Below are 5,664 nucleotides of genomic sequence, written 5' to 3'. Positions count from 1 at the left end.
CCTTGAGCAGCTCCTCATTTCCTACCAAATTCAAACCAAGTTATCTGCCCTGGCATGTTGGACCTGTCCCAGGCTGACCCCAAATGCTATTTTCTAGGCTTATCTCCCACTATAAATAACAAATGCTGCCAGGCACAGTGGCTTATGCCTGTAATTCCAGTATTTTGGGAAGTCGAGGCAGGTGGATCAACTGAGGTCAGGAGTTCGAGACCAGCCCGGTCAACATGGTGAAACTCCGTCTCTACTAAAAATACAAAAATCAGCTGCGTGTGGTGACACAGGCCTGTAATCCCAGCTACTTGGGAGGCTGAGGCAGGAGAATCACTTGAAGCCAAGAGGCGGAAGTTGCAGTGAGCCGAGATTGCACCACTGCATTCCAACCTGGGCAACAGAGTGAGGCTCCGTCTCAGACAAACAAATAACAACAAAAAAAAGCTCCAGCCAAAATTTCACTTGGCCTTCTCTGCAAGCAAGGAGATTTCTTGCCTTGGTTCTTTTCTTCCTTTGTGCCCAGCTGTCCAAAGCCTACCCATTCTACAAACTTCATCTCAAGTCACCTCTCAAAACTCCTAATGGTTCTAGTCGCATGTCGCTCTTGCTCAAGGTACCTGCCATATATTGTTCTCCTTGTTTAACCCTGGGTATAGTCTATTTCTTTTTTTAATTATGGCCACACACCTTAGCCTTTTTGCAAGGCTGAGCTTAGACAAAAGGGGTTATGTATTCACCTGTATCACCATTCCTTGGACAGGGCCTGGTGAATGCAAGATGCTCAGAAATATTTCCTTGAATTGTGTTCATTCTTCCTGCCATATTTTTTGGTGGATTCAAAAAAATCTACCTTCCTACCTCTCCATAATCCTCAACTCTTCACAAAGGAATGGCTCTTAACTGTCATTGTGTCCAGTCTTGCATTTGATGATAGGTATCTCTTCCTGACATCACTGCCAAGAGAGGATGCCAAGTAATTTCCCACTAGAGCAGATGGAAAAGTAGTGAGACCCATCCAGGTGAGACTAAATACCTGGGCAAGAGAGAAATTTCACACACAAAGTCATCAGAGTTAGTCTAATTGTGTCTCACTGGGGCCTGGATGTCCCTTTTTTTTTTTTTGGAGACAAAGACTGGCTCTGTCACCCAGGCTGGAGTGCAATGGCGCCATCTCGCTGCATCTTCACTGCAACCTCTGCCTTCTGGATTCAAGTGATCCTCCTGCCTCAGCTTCCCAAGTAGCTGGAATTACAGGCGCCCGCCACCATGCCTGGCTAACTTCTGTATTTTTTTTTTTTTTTTTTTTTGAGACGGAGTCTTGCTCTGTCGCCCAGGCTGGAGTGCAGTGGCCGGATCTCAGCTCACTGCAAGCTCCGCCTCCTGGGTTCACGCCATTCTCCTGCCTCAGCCTCCCCAGTAGCTGGGACTACAGGCGCCCGCCACCTCGCCCGGCTAGTTTTTTGTATTTTTTTTAGTAGAGACGGGGTTTCACCGTGTTAGCCAGGATGGTCTCGATCTCCTGACCTCGTGATCCGCCCATCTCGGCCTCCCAAAGTGCTGGGATTACAGGCTTGAGCCACCGCGCCCGGCCAACTTCTGTATTTTTAGTAGAGATGGAGTTTAGCCATGTTTACCAGGCTGGTCTTGAACTCCTGGCCTCAAGTGATCCACCCACCTTGGCCTCCCAAAGTGCTAGGATTACAGGCATAAGCCACCGTGCCTAACCCAGGCTATCCATTTTGCCAGATGTTCTCAAGCCACAGTAGTAAGAAAGGCCCAGTCCACTGGTAACAGAGGACCAAGACCAAGCCAACTCAGGCGTCATTTGCAATCATCCTCCCCTGCATTGTGTAGCTAGCCTACCTCATCCCATGGGGAGTGATGGGACATAATATTTTAAGTACCATACATCATAGATTCAAGTTTATTGGAATTTCATCCCATAAATTAGGAGGCAATAAAACACGAAGGAAGGAGCATGGCCTTTGGAGCCAGCCAGACCAGGTTTAATTTTCATTGTTTTGCTTAGTATGATGTGGTTAAGAACTCCAGGATTAAGCAGAACCAGGTTGAAATGCTATTATGCCATTTCTTATCTCTATAACTTTGGGAAAATTACCCACCTTCTCTGAGCCTTCATTTTCTAATATGTAAAACAGGGACAATAACACTATCCTCATGGATTTTTGGTGAAAATTAAATGAGAAAATACATGTGTGTCAGCTAGGATGTCTTTAGCTCCAAGTAACAAACCAAAACTCGAAATGGCTGAAACATGGCAGAATACACAAGGAAAATGTATCATCTCATATAACAGGAAGTCTAGAAGTAAGGAAGTTTCAGGATTGGTTAATTCATCAAAAACTCTTCTTTTCATCTTAATGCTTTTCCAACCTTGGTATATAGCCTTTTCTAGGCTGGCTTCCCTCATGGTCATAAGATGGGTGCCACGGTTCCCAAATTTATATCCAGATGCTACAATATACAAAGCAGAAAAGGGTCATCTCTTCCTTTTGTGTCTGTCTAAAAATAAGAAAACCTTTCCCAGAAACATCTCACTGATACTCTCTCCCACATCTTTGGCCAGAGCTGGGTAATAAGCCTGCCTTTAATCCAATCGCTGACAAAGGGGGAATGGGATCACCATGATTGGCTTGGCCAATTATACTGGAGATAGAGCCCCTTTTCCTGCCAGATGAATTGCTGGGTAAAATTAGAATTCTGTTAGCAGAGAAGAGGCAGGATAGCTACTGGGTAGGCAAGCAACAAGGTCTGTTACAGCATGGAATCTGGCACATGGTAAGCATTTAAGCATTTAACTCTTGTTATTAACTCTTACTAGCTGTATGAACTTATTCAAGTCACAAATCTCATAGAGTCCCAATTTCTTAATCTGAAAATGGGAGTAGGATTATCAGCTTTGTTGGATAGTTAAAAAGTTAAACAAGATGACACATGTGAAATCTTCAGAGCTTAGTAAATGATAGCTACTTATAGTTGTATATAATTATTGCTAGAGCACTTGGGCAGCAGGCTGACATCTTCAGCAAAGGTTCCTGGGGTTAGCACCAGGCTGAAAAGCTCAAAAACATGAGCACTAGAAACTGTACATACTCAATTTTCTATAATTGTGATTCTGTGTGTTAATTTGCCAGACCTTAATCCAGTTGCCCGTGCCCATTAGTTCTCCCTTCATGTAAGGAGATCCAGTAAGAAAATGATTTCTGCTAGGTGGTCCTCTGCCCTTGCCCCTAGAGGGCACTAAAGGCAATCCGGCCTCTCCTACTGGATTTGATGGCCCAACACCAACATCAACTGATCCAAGATCCCTCTTCTTGGGCTTTGAGCCCTCAACTCAGGATGGGAGCTTGATTCTTCATAGCACCCAGGGCTATAACTGTGTCAGACCCTGATTCCCATCCCAGCTCTGCCACTTATGAGCAGTGTGACCTAAGGCAAAGCACTTAACCTCTGTTTGTTTGTTTGTTTGTTTGACAGAGTCTTGCTCTGTTGCCCAGGCTGGAGTGCAGTGGCCCAATCAAGGCTCACTGCAACCTCCACCACCCAGGTTCAAGCGTTTCTCCCACCTCAGCTTCCTGGGCAGCTGGGAGTACAAGTATGCACCACAATGCCCGGCTAATTTTTGTACTTTTAGTAGAGACTGGGTTTCGCCATGTTGGCCAGGCTTCTCTTGAACTCCTGACCTCAAGTGATTCTCCCACCTCAGCCTCCCAAAGTACAGGGGTGAGCCACCATGCCCAGCTGCTTTACCTCTCTTTGAATATCATCTGCCAGACCTGTAAAATGGGGTGCAACCTCATGTTTGCTACCTTTCCCTCAAACTCAGGCCTCTGGTCACTTGAAATGATCTGACATTACTGAACAGATCACAGTATCTCCCCCTCCAAGCCTTTATAGATTACTTTCCCTTCCGGAATCAATGCCAACCCCATTTCATCCTCACCAATCAGGATGGGGTTTAGGAAAGCATTTCCTCTTTCTCCACCTCCTGCCCACGGCTCAAATGATCCTAAAGCACCTTGGACTTACTTCTTTTGTTCTTTTAATGGTTTATCAGTATTGTTTTCAATATTTTTATTGATACATAATAGATGTATATATTTTGGGGGTACATGTGATAATTTAATACATTCATATAATTTGTAAAGATTGAATCAGTATAATTGGGATATCTGTCACATTAAATATTTGTCTTTTCTTTATGCTATAAATATTCAAATTATTTTCTTCTGTTTTGAAATATATAATACATTATTGTAAACTATAGTCACCCTACTGATCTATCTAACACTAGGTTTTATTTCTTCCATCAAACTGTGTGTTTGTACCCATTAATCAAGCTCTCTTCATCTCCCTTCCCTCCTACTCTTCCTGTCCTCTGGTAACCACCAATCTGCTCTCTATCTTCATGAGATCCAGTTTTTAAGCTCCCACATACGATATTTTTCTTTCTGTGCTTGGCTTATTTCACTTAACACAATGACCTCCAGTTCCATACATTTTGCTGCAAATGACAGAATTTGATTCTTTTTTATGGCTGAATAATATTCCATTGTGTATATGTACCACATATTCTTTATCCATTCATCTGTTAATGGATACTTAAATGGATTCTGTATTTTGACTGCTGTGAATAGTGTTGCAATAAACATGGGAATGCAGGTATCTCTTTGATGTATTGGTTTCCTTTTGGATAAGTACCCAGTCCTGGAATTGCTGGATCATATGGTGGTTCTATTTTTAGTTTTTTATGGAACCTCCATAAAGTTTTCCATAGTGGCTGTACTAATTTACATTTTCACTAACAGTGTATAAAGGTTCCCCTTTGTCCACATTCTTTCCAGCATTCATTATTCCCTATCTTTTTGATAAAGACCTTTTTAAAAATATTTATTTATTTATTTATTTATTTATTTTATTTATTTATTTTTTGAGACAGAGTCTTACTCTGTTGCCCATGCTGGAGTGCAGTGGCACAATCATGGCTCACTGAAGCCTTGACTTCCCAGGCTCAAGCAATTCTCCTATCTAAGCGTCCTGAGTAGCTGGGACTACAGGCATCCACCACCATGCCCAGCTAAGTTTTTGTGTATATTTTGTAGAGACAGAGTTTCACCATATTGCCCATGCTGGTCTCAAACTTCTGGACTCAAGTGATCCACCTGCCTTGGCTTCCCAAAGTTCTCGGACTATAGGCAGGAGCCACCACACCCAGCCTATAAAAGCCATTTTAACTGGGATACCTTGCACGTATTGCTATAATTGCATTGCTCTCCCAGGATGGGAACTTTTACTTGTCTTTCTTAACCACTAGGTTGTGAGACCACAAATTAAGAGGAAGGTCCCTGGACTTACTCATTGCTTTATCCTCAGAAAAATAAAGAGTGTTGAAATGTCATCACTGCAGTGAAGTGTTGTCAGTGAAGGGGAGCTCTAGTTTCCAATGAAGTTCCATGGGTGTTGCCTGGAGCCCCAGTAGCACCATGGAATCATTCACCTCCCTCCCTTCTCACCCCTGGAATCCCAACTTCAACAAATAGCAAGATGATTTCCTTCCTTGGGAGCTATCCCAGCAAGTGGAGCATTTCAATAAACAAATAATAAGTGTGGAACAAATGGAAGAGGGAAATGTGAGACCCCAAGAGGAGGATT

This window comes from Macaca fascicularis, chromosome 14, assembly GCF_037993035.2.
Source record: "Macaca fascicularis isolate 582-1 chromosome 14, T2T-MFA8v1.1".
Taxonomy (NCBI): domain Eukaryota; kingdom Metazoa; phylum Chordata; class Mammalia; order Primates; family Cercopithecidae; genus Macaca; species Macaca fascicularis.
This window is presented reverse-complemented; position numbering follows the sequence as displayed.